Genomic DNA, 21,525 nt, shown 5'->3' on the forward strand with positions numbered 1-21,525 from the left:
TCTTTCTTTCTCTTTCTTTCTTTCTCTCTCTCTCTTCTTTCTTTCTTTTCTTTCTTGCCTTCTTTTTAACAAAATCACTATTCTGCCAGTCATCTAGCCTCAAAATGTCAGCATATTTTTTACTACTATCTTGTTCTTGACTCTCATTTCCCATCCGTTGCCAAGTCAGTAGATTCTAAGGCTGCATTTCACACATCAACATCTTACAGTATAATGGGTTAAACAAAGTTAAAAAAATTAAACTGCGATACCTCTTATACCTTTGCATTGTGAATCCCTAAAAAGGACAGATCCTATGCATTTCTCCCCTCTATAAACCAAATACATTTTTATTTTCAAGAGAGATCTATTGAAGTTTCTCAGGAAGTTAAGGAATATATTTTGGCAAATGCATGATAGAAAAAATGTCATTCTCTAAAAGAGCATTTTGACGTATCATTTCACTGATTTCATTCAGAAAGAAGCTATATGAATGAGCCAGATCTGGTGAAAGCCATGCAGAATAGGTGGTGGGTGTCTTCCTGACATTGTCTCTGATTCCAGACAGTAAACATCTGTGCAGTTTATTGCAAGTGAGTTTCATAATTGGTGTAAAAGTAATTACAGATGCACAGGCATTTAGAAATGGGTTAAAACAATTTTGTGCTTACTCAGTATCACTCTGGCTCAAAATTCTTTTAAGTGTTCATCAGACGTCTCACTCTGTCTATAATTTGGTCCTGCTTGGGTTTAAAAAATAGGTGTCTTTCAAGTGGTATATACTAATTTCCTTTGAGAGCCACTATTTCCATGTATTGCCAAGTAAAAAAAAACCTGTCCTCCAAAATTATTCAAACACACTGATAAATTTGGCTTCTATAAAAAGCTAACTACAAGCTGACATAGATAAACAATATCTTATACCTTCTTTTAGGTCCTAGAACTGACTTTGGTTATATCTACATTAGCCGATATGTAGCTCTAAATTATAGCCTAGAAATGATATTCATTGCTACTATGGCATTATTTTATGTTTATTTTGACATCAGATAATATTCACAGAATGTAATAACATAAAAATTTGTGAAAAGAAGAAAAATAACTATCTTATTTGTATCTATTTCTCTTAAAAAACGATACGCATTTTATGCAATGGCTGTAAAATGTTTAATGCAAGTGACACATTTCTAGCTGCCAGGTGGCATGCTCTGCTGTACAGGAAATGAGTGCTCAAGGAAGGCAAAGTGTCAGTTAGAATGCAAGAAATTGAACACTCCTACTCACCCTGGCATGGACAACAGGGAAATTCAGGTTCTCTACAAAAAGAGGCTTGGAAGTGGAGGCTTCGGGCATAAGCACAGGGTGTGAGACCTCCAGCTCTGCTCTTCTGAAAATCTTTGGGTTCTTTATTCTATATGTTGGTTTTATTCTTAGGCTGCAAACAAAATGGCTGCAGCAGTTCCAGGTCTCACAGCCAGACTTGACATTACGTAGAAGTAGAGAAGGATCCATTCCTCCAGCAGACCTCCCCTCAGATTTCACTGGCCAAAAGGGGTCACTACTTATTACTCACCAAGCAATGATAATAGATCAGTTACAGCCTGTAACTATCAATGGCTTAGGCAATATGCCACAAACAACAAGACAATAGATTGATGGCTTAGATCAATCAAGACTTAGTCTTAGAGAAGGGAATTAGGTCACGGTCACTATCCTTTGAATTACTTGAATTAATTTGCACTCTGCCAGCAAGAAAGGAGGGAGAATGGATGTTGAATGTACAAGTGGCCTATGATGGAGTAACAAACCACCCAAAACATAGTGCTTAAAATAACTACCATTTATTTAGTTCGTGTTTCTGGGCTCGGCTCATCTGGATGCTTCTTTGAATTTGCATGGTCTTTCACATATGACTGAAGTCAGCTGTGGGTTGACTCGTGGCTCTGCTTTTGTGGGTAGGCTGGCTGTCAACTGGGGTACTTGGTTCTCCTTCAAAAGTTCTCTCATTATCCAGAAGACTAACCTGGACCTCTTCATATGGTTAAGGCAGGTTATAGGAATAAGGGGGCAAGTTTCAATGTGCAAGCAAGGTCAAGGAAGTGGATAAGTTTCTGCCATATTTGCAATATACCATAGTGAGTTTGCCATTGTCTATCTGGTATGGCAAAATTTAGTCAAAGATCATTAAAAATATATGCTGCTCTCCTTGTCCTTTTCCTTCATTTTACCCACTTAAACACAATAATACTTCATATAATAATTTAAGCAAAACTCAGAAGATATCTAAATATCCAATATGTTGGATTTTTTCTCTTCAACCATATGTCTGCCTTAGGACCTGGCATGATATTATTGTACCAGGTGGAATATTTGTTAGGAAAGCCCAGCTTCTTGGCCCCTTGCCTAATGAAAGACTTAGAAACTTGAGACTTTTATTCTAGAGATTTATAAGCAGAGGCCAACATGCCTCAAGGTATTCTAAATTCTTTAGGATAATGCTTTGTGGTGGGAAAGGCCTTCCAGTGGAAGATTTAGGTACACGGTGATGATCAAGGCTTTTTTTTTTTTTTAAACTTTTATTTTAAGTTCAGGGGATACATGTTCAGGTTTGTTATGCAGGTAAACTTGTGTCATGGGAGTTTGTTGTACAGATTATTTCATCACCCAGGTATTAAGTCTAGTATCCATTAGTTATTTTTCTGATCCTCTCCTTCCTCCCACCCTCCACCCTCCAATAGGCCCCAGTGTATGTTGCTCCCCTGTATGTGTCCATGTGTTCTCATCATTCAGCTCCCACTTAGAAGTGAGAAAATGTGGTATTTGGTTTTCTGTTCTTGTTAGCTAAGGGTAATGGCCTCCAGCTCCATTACCCTTCAAAAAGAATGAGATTACATAATCTCATTCTTTTTAATGACTGCATAGTATTCCATGGTGTATATGGTATATATGTACCACGTTTTCTTGATCCAGTCTATCATTGATGGGCATTTAGGTTGAGTTCATGTCTTTGCTATTGTGAATAGTGCTGCAGTGAGCATATGCATGCATGTGTCTTCATAACAGAACAATTTATCTACATTACTGGATCAAGCCTTTCTATACCTAAAGAGAGGTGGCTGTTTAATTTCACAGATGCATAAACTGAGAGGTATAAAGGATGATGTAGTTGCTTAGTCGTAGCAATCAAACATCAGAATTGAAACAGAACCTGGACTGTGGTCTAAATCCTCTGCTCAACTATCTTAAATAGTTGGAATTTGGCCGTTTAATAAATTCTCTCACCCAAAACACAACTAGGAACAAAAGCTTGAGCAAAAGGAGCCTTTAACTCTGAAAAGTTATGTCATAAAGCCCATGAAATTCACTTTACTTGGAAGAAAGCCTCTTCAGGCTGTTGATCAGAGTCTGTTTACTCTTATGCTACACACAACTATAACAGTGGCTTCCTTTCTCTCTTTCTTTTTGAGATGGAGTCTTGCTCTGTCACTCAGGTTGGAGCATAGTAGCACAGTCTCGGCTCATTGCAACCTCTGCCTCCTGGGTTCAAGTGATTCTCCTGCCTCAGCCTCCTGAGTAGCTGGTGTACACCACCATGCCAGGCTAATTTTGTTGTTGTTGTACTTTTAGTAGCGACGGGGTTTCACCGTGTTGGCCAGGCTGGTCTTGAACTCCTGACTTCAGGCAATCTGCTCACCTCAGCCTCCCAAAATGCTGGGATTACAGGTGTGAACCACCACGCCCAGCCCTGGCTAGTGGTTTCTAAGCCCATAGTGTATTAGGAGAGCACTTCAAAGGGAGAAAAATAGGCATAATTATAAGAGAATATGAAGTGATAGTTGATAATTTGACAGGAGGGAGAAGAGAGCAAACTTTTAAAAATAAAATTCAGGGATTAAAAAATACACCATTTGGATCCTTTCTTAAAAATGAAAATAGCTCCCTCCATTTAACTGGAATGGAGAGGCATCACTATAATTGTGGTTCATGAAGGATACACACATAAGTCTGTAAGGCAGTATCTGTAGACAGTACAATTTATCTAATCGCCGGCTTCAGATACCAGAATTTTGTTACATATGTTAGTGTCCCTCACATCTCTCTAAGTATAACCATAGCAATACTTAGAAAAGCGTCTTAATTTGGAGGTTCATAAAGCAAGAAAAGAATTTATTGAGAATGATTGAGCCTGCACACTATGGAAATAACTTTCCTCTTTTCCTATTTACGAAGTAACTAACTTAATCATAAAAGATACACCACAAAATGCAGCTCTTCACTAGCATGCTTCTAATGTTAACTTTGAGCCCTTCCACACCAGAAGTAGCACAGCCCTCTGCTATCTGTGATCTAGGGCCCATCACTGTGCTTGGATGGCCACTGTTTAGAGTCTGCATTGGCCACTGACGCATCTTCTTTAGGATGGGGCCCCTTTTTGAATGTAAACTAAGGGGCACACTTGCCTGAGAATGTTTGACATTATGTTGTGAGGCTGAACATCCTCATACCCTGTGGCCCAGCTGTTCTACCCCTAAGTATATCCCCAAAGGAAACTCTGGCACATGCATCACAGGACATGTGCATAAGAATGTTACACTGCTCACAGCAAGGAAAACATAAAAACAGTCCACATGCCCTGCCAATGGGATACTCGGTGAACAAACTGATAATACTTAGACACAGGAAGATGAGCGTCTAAATGAATGATTAATTTTAGCCATATAATATTAAGTTAAAAACATTAAGTCCCAAAGAATACCTATGGTATGTTATTCTTTTTCAAAGTTAAGAACAAGTGAAATAAAAATATGAATTTTAGAATATGTATAGATGTAATAAGACAATTTAAAAAAGGAAAGCAAGGGAATGATCAACCCTGTCCTCAGGATGTGGTTATGTGGTGGGCAGTGGGGGTTGAGATGAGGAGGAGCCATATGGATATAGGTAGGTTATTTCCAAAGCTCTGGACTTTTAGGGGATAGCGATAGTCTCACAGGCACTTATTAAATTATTGAAAATGTTAAATTAAATAGATAACTAGGTAAATAAAAGCAGGACACACATGTATATCACTGATGAGAGTGTATGAGCAAACAAGATTATAATTAATCTAAGTATTTGTATCAGAAGGCCAATGGAAGATCCAGGAAGAAACTCAGGTAAATTAGCAGCTGAGGTTTCCAAGAGTCAATTTGTGGGAGACCTATTCTTTAAACTACCTTGCCTCTGCACCACTGAAGGAGAACAGAGAGGGACGTTTGCAATGGTGCCTTGGTGAAGTGGGAAGGAAAGGGCATGGTATCATAAAGTGGTACATTTACAGCCATCCCCAAATCTTAGCTCCCCAGTAGGTTGCCTTGCTAAGCACAGAGGCTAACTCTGTTTCCCCTATTGCACATCAGAAGCTCACCAGCGTCCATGCTGTGTGCGATTGTGACCCTAGAACCCAGCCCATTTCAATGGATTTTGCATGTCCTCCTCTGAAGCATGCTGGAGATAAAGAATAATGAACAAGCAAGAGTAAGTTTGATTAGCACATGCCTTGCAATATTCCCCCCCCCCCCGAGGATTAATCATGCTTTTCTGGTTTTGGACAGAATCTTAAATCCACGTTTTTAAAAGGGTCTTACTTTCTGAATATAGTTTCAGATTAGATTTCAGAATCAGCACATTATGCGCGAATCTAAGAAACAGACATTTTGCACAATCCGAGGTAGAGGTTAGTCATCATTTTGCCTCTCTCTACAGTTTGTGAGAGAGAAATTACAGCGGCCAGAACAGCACTCTAGTCCTCTAGAGAGCAATGTTTCTGCTAAAATAAAAAGGGAATGGACTACAGGATAAAGATAATTATGAACATGTAACCAAGATGCAAACCTTGGCTCCATCTCCGCCCGCTTCCCACCCTGTGTTGCTCTATTCCTTGGAGGAGCAGCTAAAGCAAGGCCCTGCCACTTAGCAAGACTCAGCCTGTGGCTCGGCAGCTGTGTTTCTTATACAGCATATTTGCCTCACGGTATTTGTATTAAAGCTCTATCTTTTCTCCACCCAAGTGAAATCATTTCCTTTTAGCATCCTGCAGCTTAATTCTTATGGATGAGAGGAGTTACAGTTGTAAGGGAGACAGGGCGGATGGGCAGGGAAGGAACAGTGAGCTTATAAACATGCCAGGGCTTAATATGGGAGCCAGGGAGAAAGCTCACACTTGCAGAAAGACGATAGTGCTTAAGGCCTGTACTGGCCGTGTTTGTGAGGGATCACTTTTCCCACCTTCACCAAGCCAGACCCTGAAAATGTACCATGCCATTCTCTGAGAAGAAATCTTGTTAATTAGCTATGTTTTATTTTTGGAGCTTGACAATATCAAAATCTTTTTGGGAGTTAACAAGCAATTTTCAGTCATGTTAAATCACAGGATGGAGAAAGTACTCCCTAATTCTCATAAACTTGCAATAATGGAAAATGGCAAACTTTGCCTTTTATCTACAGCATGTGAAATTTGAAAAATAGCATAAATAAAGACTGTATCCAAGCCCTTTCTCTGCCCTAAAAATGGCATTGCAACCTAGAGAATGAATATATGCATTCACATGTATTGTCAGCTGTCTTGATAAAATGATGTTTTCATAATATAGTGTTATTTCTTTAAACCACATTCAGTATTCTTTGTTGCCAGATGACAAGATGGGGAAAACAAAATACTTTTTGGGCAGAGGACAAAGACTTAAGTACTGAGTGGGTCATGGGAGGGAGTAAAATGATAGTTTGAAATTTGCTGCTCTTCTTGCCTGTTCTATTTAATTTTTGAGATGAGTGGGGAAGAGACACATAATACAGGAGATTTGGGGAAGACCAGTTGTCTCAATGTTGGCAGTGATTTGTAGGGCGTTTTACATTTATTCTCTCATCAAATGCTTTGTTATTCCCCAAGGGCCAAAGTTGGGTGACTATGGACTGATAGCAAGAGAAAAAGACTCTGCTACTTTTAAGCAGCCTTCAAGGAGGTGCCCCCGTTACTGCTGTTATAAGGGCTGGCCTCTCCAGAATTTCCTTCCAAATAGGGCAGCCATGAATGGAATGAGTTATTGGCTTAAGATATTTAATAAGGATGTGGTAGAATCTGTGCGTTGTGTTCCAAGTCTGATCTCTCCTAGCACACACACGCATACACACGCACACACACACATGCATGCATACACACGCACACACACACATGCACACACACACTTTAGTTTTAATTCTGTTTAAAAGAGAGTTTTATTTTTTATCGCTAAATACTATACTTCATGTGAAATTATTTTCAGTTTTGTTACGCACAATGGCAAAAGTGAGTAGCTTGAGAAGCTGGCCGGTGGAGGAACCTTTTGAAGATCCCCTTTTGTTAAAGAGTTTAGAGCCTTCAAAGGACTCGAAAATTGCTGACAGTGAAAAAAAAAAAAAAAGAAAATTAGTTGAGACTATAAATTCTTAACGCTGTTTATTACATGTTCAAGGAAGATTGTTCCTTTGGCCTCATTTTCATCCATGTCGACACAGTTTGGACTGTAAGTCATTTGGGAGTAGGAGCAGTGACTGTGTGCCCTAGATTTTCCAAGATATCCCTGAGTTCCCATATTCTGCTCTGTGGTCCTTGAAATGCTCTCAAATTAATGTGAAGATTTTGCGCCCCCAGCTACTCTGTTTACATAGTCTCATATTCAGAAAGGGTCTTAAATAGATGCAGTGGGCTGGGCGCTCATGCCTGTAACCAGCACTTTGGGAGGCTGAGGTGGGCGCATCATGAGGTCAGGAGTTCGAGAGCAGCCTGGCCAATATGGTGAAATCCCGTCTCTACTAAAAATATAAAAATTAGCCGAGTGTGGTGGTGGGTGCCTGCCTGTAATCCCTGCTACTCAGGGGATTGAGGCAGGAGAATCACTTGAACCCAGGAGGCAGAGGTTGCAGTGAGCCAAGATTGTGCCTCTGCACTCCAGCCTGGACAACATAGCAAGACACCGTCTCAAAAAAAAAAAAAAAGGGTTTGCAGTGATGATGTAGTGGTGTAGGGAGCTTAAATAGCATGTCCTAATGCATAGCTGATTAGTGGGGACACCCAGGCTAAGGTCTCCTGTGGCAGTGTTGAACTCACAAGTGGACACTTCAGTTTTGTTGTTAGTAACCCAGAGGAAGCAGAAAAGTCCCACAACAGCACCAGAATTAATTTTATTTGTAAAAAATTGTGAGCCTGAACAGTTTTTCTTGATAAAGTAAAATTTATTCCAGTGTTGGCAAGGATTGTACAAATGTCCTATTTTCAGGAAATGATCTTCAGCTCATAAATTTTGCCAAAACACAAATATAATTAAAATATATCCCTAAGTGAACTTAAAATCATCCTGGAACAACAAAGTTCCCCAGTGAGATGAGATGTGCCTTTTCTTTTTTTCAGTGAATCATTGAGAATTAAATTTTACTTACTTTCTTTTCCTCTTTAGTTTTCTTGATAACTTCTTCTGCAGTTCAGTGGGAGAATCATCTTTTTTTTTTTCATTCCGATGGAATACTACAATGATTTAAGAACTTTACTTGCTTCAATTTTGATCTTATGCCTTAATCCCCCCCAGACTCTCCTCCCCATACACACACACACACTGGGAATGCGGCTTCTCTGAGTCGCTGACTCAAGCAGCAGAACGACATCTGCTGTGGATGTTCAGCAGCACAGCTGACATGTATTTGAAAAGTGAAGTGTTGGAGTCATTTAGGGAGCAGAGCAATTTCCTCTGTCAGAGATGAACACTTGGATTAACAGAGAGTACTTCATTCCCATACGAGTTGATTCTGAAAGTGCCTGAAGAAAATCTCTTGACCCTGAAGTTGAGGCTAACTACTCTTGGGCAGGGTCAGAAGTTTAAAAAAATGCTGTTTTAGAGTTTAATGGGGTGAGGGCTATTTCCAGCTGAGTCTTCAAAAGCACTTCAGACTGCAATTAGCATTTACTGTTTGCTTAAATAATGACTTCACTCATTCACAGCCATTGATTCTTATTTATGAATATTACTTTTTAAAGATACATTAAAGTAATATAATTGAAATACTTGATGTTCATCTTTAGTCTTTTCCCTTCCTGCTCTAGCCATACCAAAGTTCTTAAAATTTTCCAAATAAGCTATGTCATTTTGTTGTTAACCTTTAAATATGCTGCTTTTTGTTTTAGGAAAACAATATTTTCCCCTGCTTCTCTTTGCCTGGCTAATTACTCATCTTTTAGGTCCTGAGTTCCCAGCTGGGTGGTGTGTTGCTCCTGTGAGTTCCCTGACCCCTTTCCTTATCCCCAATCCACCTTGTCACATTTTTTCTTGTCTGCCAGGACCTTCTACCACTGCACCATAGCTATCCTTGCCACACATTAAGTCCTCAACAGATATTTGTTGGATGGATGGATACATGAAGAAAGGAGGAATAGAGGAATGAATAAATGGGTAAATCACTTTCCAATTAGTGGAGGTAGAGTTGCTTTCAAATGTCATTGTGCTTCACAATCACTTGGGGTACTTTGATAAAAATGTGTATTCTCAGGTTCTAACTGCAAGGATTTTTCATGACACATAGGGGTATGTGTGGCAAGCCTCAAATAATTCATGACTACAGAGCATACTATGTGAGACAGAAGGCGGGGAAGAGCCTGCCAATGAGCTTGGGTTCGATCTGCAGTAAAGATGATGGGGAGCCAGCAAAGGGTTTTAAGGATGTTCACATTTCTGGTATCTGTGTAGAAATTAGATTCAGCATTGATCTTCAACTTGGCTGCATGCTGGAACTACCTGAGGAACTTTAACAAGTAAGTAATGATGCCTAGGTCCACCTCGAGAGGTTTGTATTTAATTGGTCTGAGGTGTGACCTGGGCTCTGGAATGGTGATTGAGAACTACCAGAATAGAGGAGAAAATTCATCCATACAATTTGGCAATCAATCAACTCTCTTCTGACATCTTTTAAGTATTGTGTATTGGTGAAAACCAGTTAAAAACCACAGTGCGATATTACTGCACACCTACCAGAATGATTAAAATAAAAAATGGTGATAGCACTAAATGCTGGAGAGAGTGTGGAGAAACTAGTTCTCTGATATGTAACTGGTGGGAATGAATGGAAATTTCTTCAATGCCAACCATGCAACTATTATGTGACCCAGGGTAGGGTAAATGCATCTGATTGCAGTAACTTAAGCGTACTCCGATAATGTGGCAGAGACACCTGAATGTATGTTCCCAGCTAGGGAAGCTAGGAGCAGACAACCTGAAGATTAATTATTTTTCTATGTGGGATGTCCGGGCCTCCGACTGATCCCGTGGAACACCAGCCACACGTGGCATTGAAGCCCCAAGTTCCGGGTTGAATGAAGGTTGCCAGGTGGAAGTTTTAGGGAAAGAGTGCTAAGTGAAAATGCTATAATAAACTGGATGCTTTTTGCCAGTGGTTGCAGTTTTCCTGCCCAGCCCACCTCCACTAGGCTATGTAATTCTCCTGTCTAGCCTGCTGCCACCGGACTCTCTCCCCTAAATGTAAGCCCTAAATAAAATCCCATGTGTCATTTGCTGTCTCTGAGTCTCTTCTTCATCCTCTTGAACCTGGTGCCATCTCTATTGAGGTCAATAGGTGTTCAGTCTGACACCCAGCATTTGCACTCCTGGCATTTATTCCAGAGAAATGAAAATGTAGGTTGGCAAAAAAATTGTACATGAGTGCTCATAGCAGCTAAATTGTAATAACCAAAAATTGGAAATAACACAAACGTCCTTTATTGGGTAAATGGTTAAACAAACTGATGTGTCTGTATCATGGAATACTCTTCAGCAATAAGATGAACAAATTATTGACACATGCAACAACTTGGAGGGATTTCATGGGCATTATGCTTAGTGAAAAAACCAATCTCGCAAGATTGCATACTATATGATTCTATTTATATAACATTCTTGAAATGACAAAATGATAGAAATAGAGAATAGATTAGTGGTTACCAGGAGACAATAAGGAAGATGGGTGTGAGTACCAAGGGATAGCCCCTGCTCATTCCTTTATGGCAATAGAATCATTGCATATCCTGATTGTGGTGGTGGTTATAGGAATCCATACAGGGGATTCAATCTTGCAGAAGACTATACTCACCTACACTTACTTATTCATACCCCCACACATAACACCCACTCTCCCCAGTTGAGCGGCAGGTAAAAACTGCTGAAAACTGAATAAAGTCTGTAGTCTAGTTAGCAGTATTGTAAAAATGTTAACTTCCTGCTTTTGATATTGTACTACAGTAATGGAAAATGGTACCTTGGAAGCTTGGTTAAGAGCACACTGGACTCCGTGAACTATTTTTCTGACTTCCTGTGTGTCTACAGTTATTTTAAAATAAAAAAAGATAGTTGCATGTTTTTATTTACTAGCTGTAGTTTTAAAAATGTCATGCATACATACATAATTTCATTCCATGGCTAGACTATAGATTTTAGTATAGTGGCAATGTCTCATTGTGCTCTTTCAGGTAAATTTAGTTCAATTCAATTAAACTCAGTTCATCTCAATAAATATATGAGGGCCTACTAGACACAAAAGGAATTATGTTAGTCCTCTTACTCTTACCCTTAATCTTATATTGTCCATCCAGCCTACGTATAATGATACGTACATAATAAGACCTCAAAAAATGGCATCATCTGATTGGACAATTGCCTTATTAATTTTTTATGGTGCTATGTGATACATCCGTTGTTTATACAAAGACTGCATTTCTTTTACTTTGTTTTCTTTCTCTGAAAACACCAAAATTTATGTAAGGAAAATACATTTTCCAAGTTAATTTCTTATATCTCTTTACCAGGATTGATGAAAATATTAATATGCTTCACAAATTTATTTCAGGTTTTAAGCTGTAAGCATGTTTTAGTATATTATTTTACATCAAAAGACATGTGGTACCTTGAAACCAGGACAAAACAGCTTAGACTACCAAAGAATATTCTTGGTCTTTTTTTTTTTCTTGAGATGGAGTCTCACTCTGTTACCCAGGCTGGTGTGCAGTGGCATGATCTCAGCTTACCCTCTTGGGTTCAAGCAATTCTTCTGTCTCAGCCTTCTAAGTAGGTGGGACTACAGTACTATTGGTCTTTTTTATTTTTATTTTTAATAATCACCAAGCTTAAATCTGTGGGGAAGAGGGCAATTTCCTTAATGTTTTCTACTTGGTTCAACATTCCCAGACAGCAATTACAAGGCAAATATCATTTCAGTAAATGAGAAACGCTTGTTTTCATGTACTGATTGGCTTTATGACACACTAAGGTTAATTGGGAAGCTTCTCAGGCTTATCTGAGTGATAATGAACAGCTGCAATAGATTGCACTCCCTTATCCCCCACATCATTTTAACAGAGCAACACCAAAACAAAGCCTCATGAAATGTGTCATTAAACCGCACTGCAAACCTGGTTGCAATTGTGTCTGAGATAGCATCATAGGAAGCCAGAAGGAAAGCAATAGCCTGAGAGAAAATGTTTACATTAGCAGGGATAGCCAGCCACCATAGACCACAGCAGCTACAGGATTTGGTTACTGGAATTCCAATGTATGGTAATCTAGATGGTTCTTTATCTCACATGAATAAGTAGTGCTATTTCAAGCAAAAATACACTTGTCTAATGCAAATGCCCTAAATGCCAGATTTTTACAACTCTAATATAAGGATCACATTGCTGCTTTTGGTAGTAAAGTAAAAATGGATGTCTTTGACTGCTTTGAAGAGCTTATAAAGGGCTTTACTTGTCATAATTTTTAAGTAACAACAGCTAATCTGTTTGACCACTTATTATAGCCCAAGCACTGGACTGCTTCTTGTGTATAATCTCAGTTAATCCTCCCCATAACCCTGGGATAGAATTATTATGCACACATTACAAATGATGCCTAGCACACATACGAATCTTGTTCAAGGTCACAGAGCCAGTAGGTGTTACAGCCTGGACTTGAGTCCAGGTAGATCTTTTCCCAAAGACTCACTCTTACACTAATGAGTAGGTTAACAGAGAATCCTTTACAGGGACCTCATTGAGAGAAAGTTGCCTGGTAGAGTAGTTTTTAGGTCAGCAGATGTTTTTCCAGTTCAGTTACCAGTTGGCCAGGTCACCAAGTGGAAAACCAGTACTCTCTCTGGTTATCTATGTGCATATTTGGGATTAGATGTCTTCCACTGTGTGGTATGGTGATGCTGCAGTGTTTTTAGGGAGTGTGTGGGTCAAAGCAACTAGCTCAATGATAAAACAAACAAACAAACAAACAAACAAAAAAACAGTTAGTTAGTCTGTAATGCTTTAGTTGGAAGATGGATATGTGCCATTGGTGTCCCTTTACTGGCTTCTGCTCATCCAGAGGCTCCTCCTTCTCGCTCCTAACTCTTTGTCCTCTTCCACACAGTCTGGTCCAATCATGCTCTTTGGGTCTTGAAGGGGCTCATTAGCTAGTTGTTCATCCTACTGTTTGTTTTTCAGATAGCCCTTTGTGTCTCTTACCTTTCTAGTGTACAAAGCAGGGAAGTGGAGTAATAGCTTAGGAGTGTCGATTTGGAGTCAGACAGACTTAGGTTCAAATCCCAGTATAGGCACTTGCTGACACTTAGACATGAGTTTTGGTCAAGCCATTTAATTTCCCTGAGCCTCCATTTTCTCATCTGTAAAATTTAACAATGACACAACCTTATTGGGTTGTTGTGAGACTTAAATTAGTTAATTTATGTAAAGCTGAATTCTTGGCACTGGAAGGGCTAAAATGTTAGTTATAACATGTTAGTTATAAATAATTGTCATCAATAGTTCAACCTCACTTATTTTTAATCCATTATTACTGTTCTTTCCATAATTTGGAATTTCTTTTTGCTTCACTAATCTTTGAACTTCCTTAGCCTCAACATACTACAGTCACGCTTCGGTATACGTGGGAGATTGGTTCCAGGATACATTCCCCACCCCTCTTCTTGGCTAATACTGTATTTTTGTTAGTATTTGGTTGCGAAAAATCCCAGTAGAAGCGAACTCTCGAAGTTCAAATGCGTGTTGTTCAGCGGTCAACTGTATTTAGTACCCGTGGAGCCTTTCAAAACTTACGTTGATCTGTATTCTAGTTGTCAAGCACTGTAATAATCTTCACTTTCTTAGTTTTTCTCTCCCTGATATGCTATTTAGCACCTGTGTAAACCTATGCAGCTGTGCTCAGCTATGTATAAATGTTTGCTTATGTGCTTCTGTTATGTTTATTTATGTGATGCTGTGGAGAGCCAGTTGCTCCATTAAATTATAAGCTCCTCAGAGGCCAAGGACCACACTTTCTGTTTCTGCTCCAAGTCCGGATGTCCTTCCAAGGACAGATTTTAGGAAGGCTAAAACTCAAACATACAGAATGGCTTTAATAGGATGTTCACGACAAATTTTCAAACATTGTGTTTTTTCTAGGGTATCATTTATTAAAGTAATCTCAGTCATAGCTAATAGAATTTTTCAACCTGGGGGCCTTTATTGGGTGACTTTTACATTTAAAAAATTAATAGAATAAGTCTATAATTTGAGAAACAAATGAATAATAAATAATAAAAAGGATTTAGTAACTGTTACTCTCCAGAAAATTTCAGGCCACATTTCCTTTGATCGGTTGAATGATTGATATATTGGATTAAGAAAATATCAAGTCATGCATAATGGAAATAATAATAGCTACACTTTTAGAGCACTTAGTAGATACTCGGTGCCTTGCTAGGAGCTTGGTTTGTCTTATTCAATCTTCCTGCCACTACTGTGAGGTAGGTACCGTGTTTCTCCCTCTTTTGCTTGTAAGGAAACTGAAATAAAAAATGGCGTGACTCATGTCTGTAATCCCAGCACTTTTGGAGGCCCGAGGATCACTTGAGCCCAGGAGTTCCAGGCTGCAGTGAACAATGATTGTAGCACTGCACTCCAGCCTGGGTGGAAAAAGAAAAAAGAAAGGCTACCCATTGTCCAGGATGCAGCTGAAAAGTGATGGAGCCAGGCCCAGCACCCAAAACCCAGGCTAATCACTAAGCTTTGTTGCCTACCACAAAAGAGAAGGAATTTTATAGATGCATTATAAAGATAATTATAATATTCTTTTTCTTATTCTACAACACCATTCCCTCACCCCTCCACCCTAAGGAAAGGAAATTCTATTAGTATATAAAATTTGATTAATGTAGGCAAATACACTGCAGCAAGTTTTGGATAGTTTGCAAGAACAATTTTAAAAAAAGTTATCTCACTGGCTGTTTGCCTTCATATGCTCCTGTTCTCCAAAGGCCCAGCTCTTGCTCACTGCCTAACAGTGGAGTCCTCAGGGAGTGTTGTCTGTCAGAGTGAAGCCATTAGGGACATTGTCTCATTGCCTTTCAAGAGGACAGACAGGAAATATATTTTGCTTCCTTCTCTCTTACCCCATCCTCTATCTTTTCCCTCCTCAGCTATATTCTTTTGGAATAAATAACAGGCTAAATTCTCCCAGGAGTTCAGTAACTTGAGCCCTCCCCAAGCACTGTCTGAGAAAGTTGGCTCTAAACGCACACACACACCACAGGCAGCTGCTTGGGGGCCCTGTTCTTTGGCAGCCTCACAACTCCCGCCTGCTTTTTCTGGATTTCAGGACCCAGCAATTACAAAGCTGGCCTCTGGGCCTGCACGTAGAGCATGCTTTTGTGATAAAAGCATCTAGTGGGTCTCTTCCAACTTCAAGTATCCTGGGAGTCTCTCAGCTTTGAGTCTTACGGGATCCAAGAACCTCTCAGTGGAGTCAGGATTATGCCGTGGCTAATTTATAGTAGAATTCTTACATTTGTTCTATTTTACAGCAAGGGTACTGAGAGAGCTTCCAAGTCACTGTAACATGCTGTGCTGTGTAATGTGAAGGAGGAGCGCAGAGGTGGCTGTACCAGCGGGCTGATGATGCCTGGGCTTCGGTCTGCATAAGTGCCTGGATTCTGGCAAGCAGCGGCCCTGTTGCATTCATAATTCATCATTCTGTTTCTTAAACGTGGCCTCCCCAGTTGTATAATCTTTAAGCCACTTAGAACATCAACCTGCCCCTGGTTGAGTGTCTTTTTGAGCAGTAGTTCAATCTATGCCATGTTTGACTAGCATGTTCCTATTGCAAGACATTGAAGACATTGAAGATTAAATATAAGAAAGCTAGTGCAAATAATATGGAAAGTTTTTTTGTCTTTTCATGTGTGATCATTTTTCTTATATTTACCATTTTCTTCTAAGCATTTTTTTCATATTAGCTCCTTGAATCCTCACAACAACCCTAAGCAGTAAAGTCTATAATTAGCTCCTTTTTGGGATGGGAATACAAAGTTAAATAACTCACCCTAGGGCTCTAGCCTGTAGGTGACAAAGGCTGAATTTGAACTCTGGCAGTTCAGAGCCTATCCTGTTAGGCACAAGGTACAATGCTGGTGTTGACTGAGAGCTTCTTTTTCGCCTCCATCTCTCTTGATGTCTTTGTTCTTTGTACTCAGTCAATGAACTTCTTCTTCTTTTTTTTTTTGAGATGGAGTCTCACTCCATTGCCGAGGCTGGAGTGCAGTGGCGTGATCTCAGCTCACTGCAACCCCCACCTCCCAGGTTCAAGTGATTCTTGTGCCTCAGCCTCCCGAGTAGCTGGAATGACAGGCATGTACAACCACGCCTGGCTAGTTTTTGTATTTTCGGTAGAGATGAGGTTTCACCATATTGGCCAGGCTGGTCTCAAACTCCTGTCAGTCAATGAACTTCTTTTTGCCTTACTCTCTCCATTAGAAGATTTTATCTCTCTGCTTCCCAGAAATGAGAATGGATTAACATAATATAGGAGATAGCGTTTAATATAGGAGATAGCAATAAAAAAAATCTGCAAAATGTATTTCAACTGAAAGCCAGAGAGGGTAGTGGTTTGCCACTTGGCAATGGAACTGGAATTAGACCCAAGTCTCTACCTCTCATTACTCACCATGGAGGTTCTTGTACAGAACATACTTCCATCATAATAAAGTATGGACTGGTATAGTAGAGTCAGTAAGGAGGGTAGAGAAGAATTTCTATTTGTGTTCAGTTAAGGTTTGATTTAAACTAGTGTTTATACCTTAATTTTAAAAAATAAATGTAATTTAAATATTTCTTCTTTTCTTGTAAATAAATGTATATTTGTTCACATCAAAAGAAATTCCAAGTTGCACTACAAAAGGGAAGAGTAAACTTCTGTAACTCACATCATTGTTTTTTTGAAGAGCCAATAAATAAACAGTCTATATTTCAGTTCAGTATTGTTTATGTTTTCAATACATTCTTCTATAAAGTGTATGAATCAGTTGTTGTTAGTTCAGACAAGAATAAAACCTTTACTCCCACATGAAGAATGAAATGTCAATTTTTCTTTTGATGTTTAGATGTTGCTTACAGAATTATAGTGGCTAACTGGAGTTCCATCCGTAGTCAAGGTCGTTTCATATTTGAAACCCTCAGGAAACACATTGTATTATTGTTCTTGAACCTCTTGAACATTATAGGTTGACTGGCTTCAAAAACTGTATCATGGGTAAAAAGCATGAAGTTGTATTCTTATGTTTTTTTTTTTTCAAGTAATCCTAGATTTTAAAATGATAGCTTCAATTTTGTACGACAAAAGCTTCTCCAAACACTAAACCCTTTAAATAAATGACATTTGTTATTATTTTCTCTTGTGTTCCCTACATGTAAATTGTGAAAGCTCACCGTATCTTCTGTTAGCTCTGCCTTTGCCTAACCCACACTAAGAATTTCCTTTTTTTCTCATTGCACAATTATTCCTCACTAAACGTTTGGGCTATAAAGGTAACTTGAAAGTCAGGAGACACAACTGTCCTGGTCAGACTTCTGTCAACCTTCTGAGTCTTCTCACCTCCAACCCTTTGGCTTCTCAGTCTCCCTGATCCTAATGAGGACAGAAAGAAAGGAAATAATACCTCTTTTCTACCATAGCTTCTGCTCAAGATATCACACTACGCTTCTGGCTTCTTTTCACCTTCACATTCTTAGAAGGAGGGGTGACATTTATTACCTTAGTGTCCTCATTTCTTTTGGTCCCTGGAAATTTTTTTATTTTTTATGACAGCAGCACCCCATTCTCAGAACTCTCTGCTATATTTACTTTCTAGACACTACTCATATCTATTTCTCTTCTTAGCTCTTGAACTACTTTTTTTCCTCCCTGTCTCCTTTGCTAGTACCTCTTTCCCTGCCCAAATCTTAAATGTTCTCTAAATTTCCAACTATATTTGTTGTTCTTTTTGTCAGCTTTGCAAGTCTCCCTGAGTGATGTCACCCAATCTCTTGGCATGAGTTCCACCATTTTCTCTACAATTCCTGCCTCCAGCTTGATCTTCTCATCTAGGCACCAGACACAGACTTCCAAATGAGTGTGCAACTGCTTTAGCTGGAAGACCTGAAGTACCTCAAACTCAGCACATCCAGAACTAAAACCATTACCTTCGTTCTAAAGCCTGTCTTTTGATTTGTGCTTTTTATGGACATTGGTAAATGTTCTCACTGTTGACAGGTCTATTGCATCTTAAAACATCAGAGTCCTTCAAATCTTCCTTCTACCTCACTCTAATATTCAATCATTTCAGGGATTCTTTTCCCAAATCTTAAGAAAACTTCAGACACACCGAAATTGAGGGATGTTCTACAAAATATCTGACACTCCTAAAGAGTGTCAAAGCCAGTAAAAACAAGAAAGATTAAGGGACTTTCACAGATTGACGGTGACTAAGGAGGCACGATGAATACATGCAAGGTCATACCCTGGACTGGATCCCTTGAACGAAAAGGACGTTAGTGGTGAAATGTGAATGAAATCTGTAGTTAGTTAATGGTAATGTGCCAATGTTAATTTCAGGTTTTTACAAATGTTCTGTGGGTCTAGCAGATACTAAGATTAGGGAAAGCTGGGAGAAAGGCATATGGAAACTCTATGCTCTCTTAGCTACATTTCTACAAATCAACAATTATTCTAAAATAACAACTAAAAAGCAAAACAAAAAGTATAGCTTCCCACTGTTTATGCGTTGTTTCTCAACTTATTTTGAAAAACGCATCTCGATTTTTTTTTAAAAAATATATGTGATTGGGCCCCACCTGGGATTCAGCAGGACTGTGGTGGACTCAAGCAAGCTGCATAATTGTCAGGTGCCACAGGATATTTTTACATACTCCAGGTATTGCAAAATTACTCATCTATAGGACAAACAGAGCCTGCCTATGATATTTCCTTGATATAGACTTCTAAATTTTTTATAGCAAAGCATTGCTCAGATATCATAGACAGCCAGAATTATCTTTTATAATAAAGAATATACTATTGGCTGGGCACAGTGGCTCACACCTGAAATCCCAGCACTTTGGGAGGCCAAGGCAGGTGGATCACTTGAATTCAGGAGTTCAAGACCAACCTGGCCAACATGCTAAAACCCTGTCTCTACTAAAAATACAAAAATGAGCTCGAAGTGGTAGTGCATGCCTATAACCCTAGCTACACGGGAGGCTGAGGCAGGAGAATTGCTTGAACCTGGAAGGCAGAGGTTGCAGTGAGATCATATCACCGTACTCCAGCCTGGGCAACAGAGCAAGACTTCATCTCAAAAAAAAAAAAAAAAGAAAAAAGAAAATACTACTTAATAAGACTGAAGTGATTCTGAGTATAAGGAATAGAATTGATAGGTTGAATAGATTTTCACTTAAAGAATTGCATGAAACCCATATATTTTATTTTTAAATATAGTATATTGTAAGTTTGCCACTTGATTTCAATGACTCTAAAGGCTTATTAAATATTTATGAGTCAGGGAATTATTTCCGCATCATTTTGCATTCCATTTGCTTTGAAGTGATAATTTGCACATGATACATTTCCAGCAGGATTTTCATATGGTCATCCTATACTTGCAAGCTTCTTGCAAAACAGAAACACTGCAAGGTTATTTCAATAAACAGGAAAAAAAACACCCAACTTGAAAAAATGTTACGGAAATCTTTAAAAAACATACAAGTAATGAGAGATTGAAATTAGGCCGTGTGTGTGTGTATGTCTCTGTGAGTGTATGTGTGCATGAAGCCTCTTACTGGGTTCCATGAGATTTATGAAGAGATGTCAGGAGTTCCTTGGACTCTCTGAAATTAAAGGAAAAAATATATATGTACATATTGTTGGCGATTCTCAGTAAGGACAGTTAGCCAAAAAGCAGTTAGAAATACGGACCATGGGGAATCCTTCGAGAAGCAATGGCATAATTTTAGATGGCCTAAATTATTGTTTTAAATCAAATAATAAAAGGTAGAGGCATTGTGATATGATCTTGTAATAAGATCTATTGCTAATGTAGAGTTTATTTACTTTTCCCAATAGAGGACTGAGAAAAGTCTTAGAATGCATTGGACATTTCCTGAAATGATCCAAACTGAAGCCTTGGTGTAAGAATAGGTTATTGTAATAGTTTGTCAAATGTTTATTAAGCCCTTACTGTGTACCAAGCAAAGTTCTAGAGCTTTAGTTCACATCAGTGAACAAAACAGACAAATATTGATCTCTACTCAATTTTACATTTAATTAGGGAAGATAGACCTTAAAGAATAAACAAAATAAGTAAATTGCATAGTATGTTAGAGTGTGATATAAATGCGATGGAAAAAAGGAAAAAAAGAGCGGGGTACGATGGGTTGAACTGGCCACTCGGGGGTATGGAGAAGTTACATATTAAATAAGGTGAAAGGGTGGGCCCCTCTGAACAGGTAAGATTTGAGCAAAGATTCCAAGGAGGTAAGGGAGTTAGCTCAGTAGATCCTGAAGTGGGGATAGGGTGGGGTGGTGGGACATTCCAAGTAGAGGGAAAGAGCAACGGTTACATACGGGGAGCTGTGAGGGGGCCTCACTGTGAAGAATGAAGCGATCAGTAAGCTAGGAGAAGTGTAGGAAAAGAAGCCAGAGGAGTAACTGAGGTAGTGAAGGCTTTGCAGCCACTGTAGGTCCGTGCAGCCACTGTAGGACTCTCTGTATGCGATGGGAACCACCACAGATGGTTTTTGTTTGTTTTATAGATCCACAAGTATAAACTTTAATATACTTTGGTCAGAAATGGAATAATCAAGTCAACACAAAATATGTAAATCCAGAGGGAATTTGATAAAATTAACATAACAACCGGCTCTAAAAGTAGAGAATGTGGCTGGGTGGCTCATGCCTATAATTCCAGAACTCTGGGAGGCCAAGGTGAAAGGATCACTTGAGGCCAGGAGTTTGAGACCAGCCTAGGCAACGTAGTGAGACCTCCTGTCTCTACAAAAAATAAAAATAAAAAAGAAAAAAAAAGAAAAAGAGAAAAGAAAAATATTAGCTGGGCATGGTGGTATTGCCTATAATTCCAGAACTCTGGGAGGCCAAGGTGAAAGGATCACTTGAGGCCAGGAGTTTGAGACCAGCCTAGGCAACGTAGTGAGACCTCCTG

Source organism: Colobus angolensis, unplaced genomic scaffold (assembly GCF_000951035.1).
Source record: "Colobus angolensis palliatus isolate OR3802 unplaced genomic scaffold, Cang.pa_1.0 Scaffold14, whole genome shotgun sequence".
NCBI classification, from domain to species: domain Eukaryota; kingdom Metazoa; phylum Chordata; class Mammalia; order Primates; family Cercopithecidae; genus Colobus; species Colobus angolensis.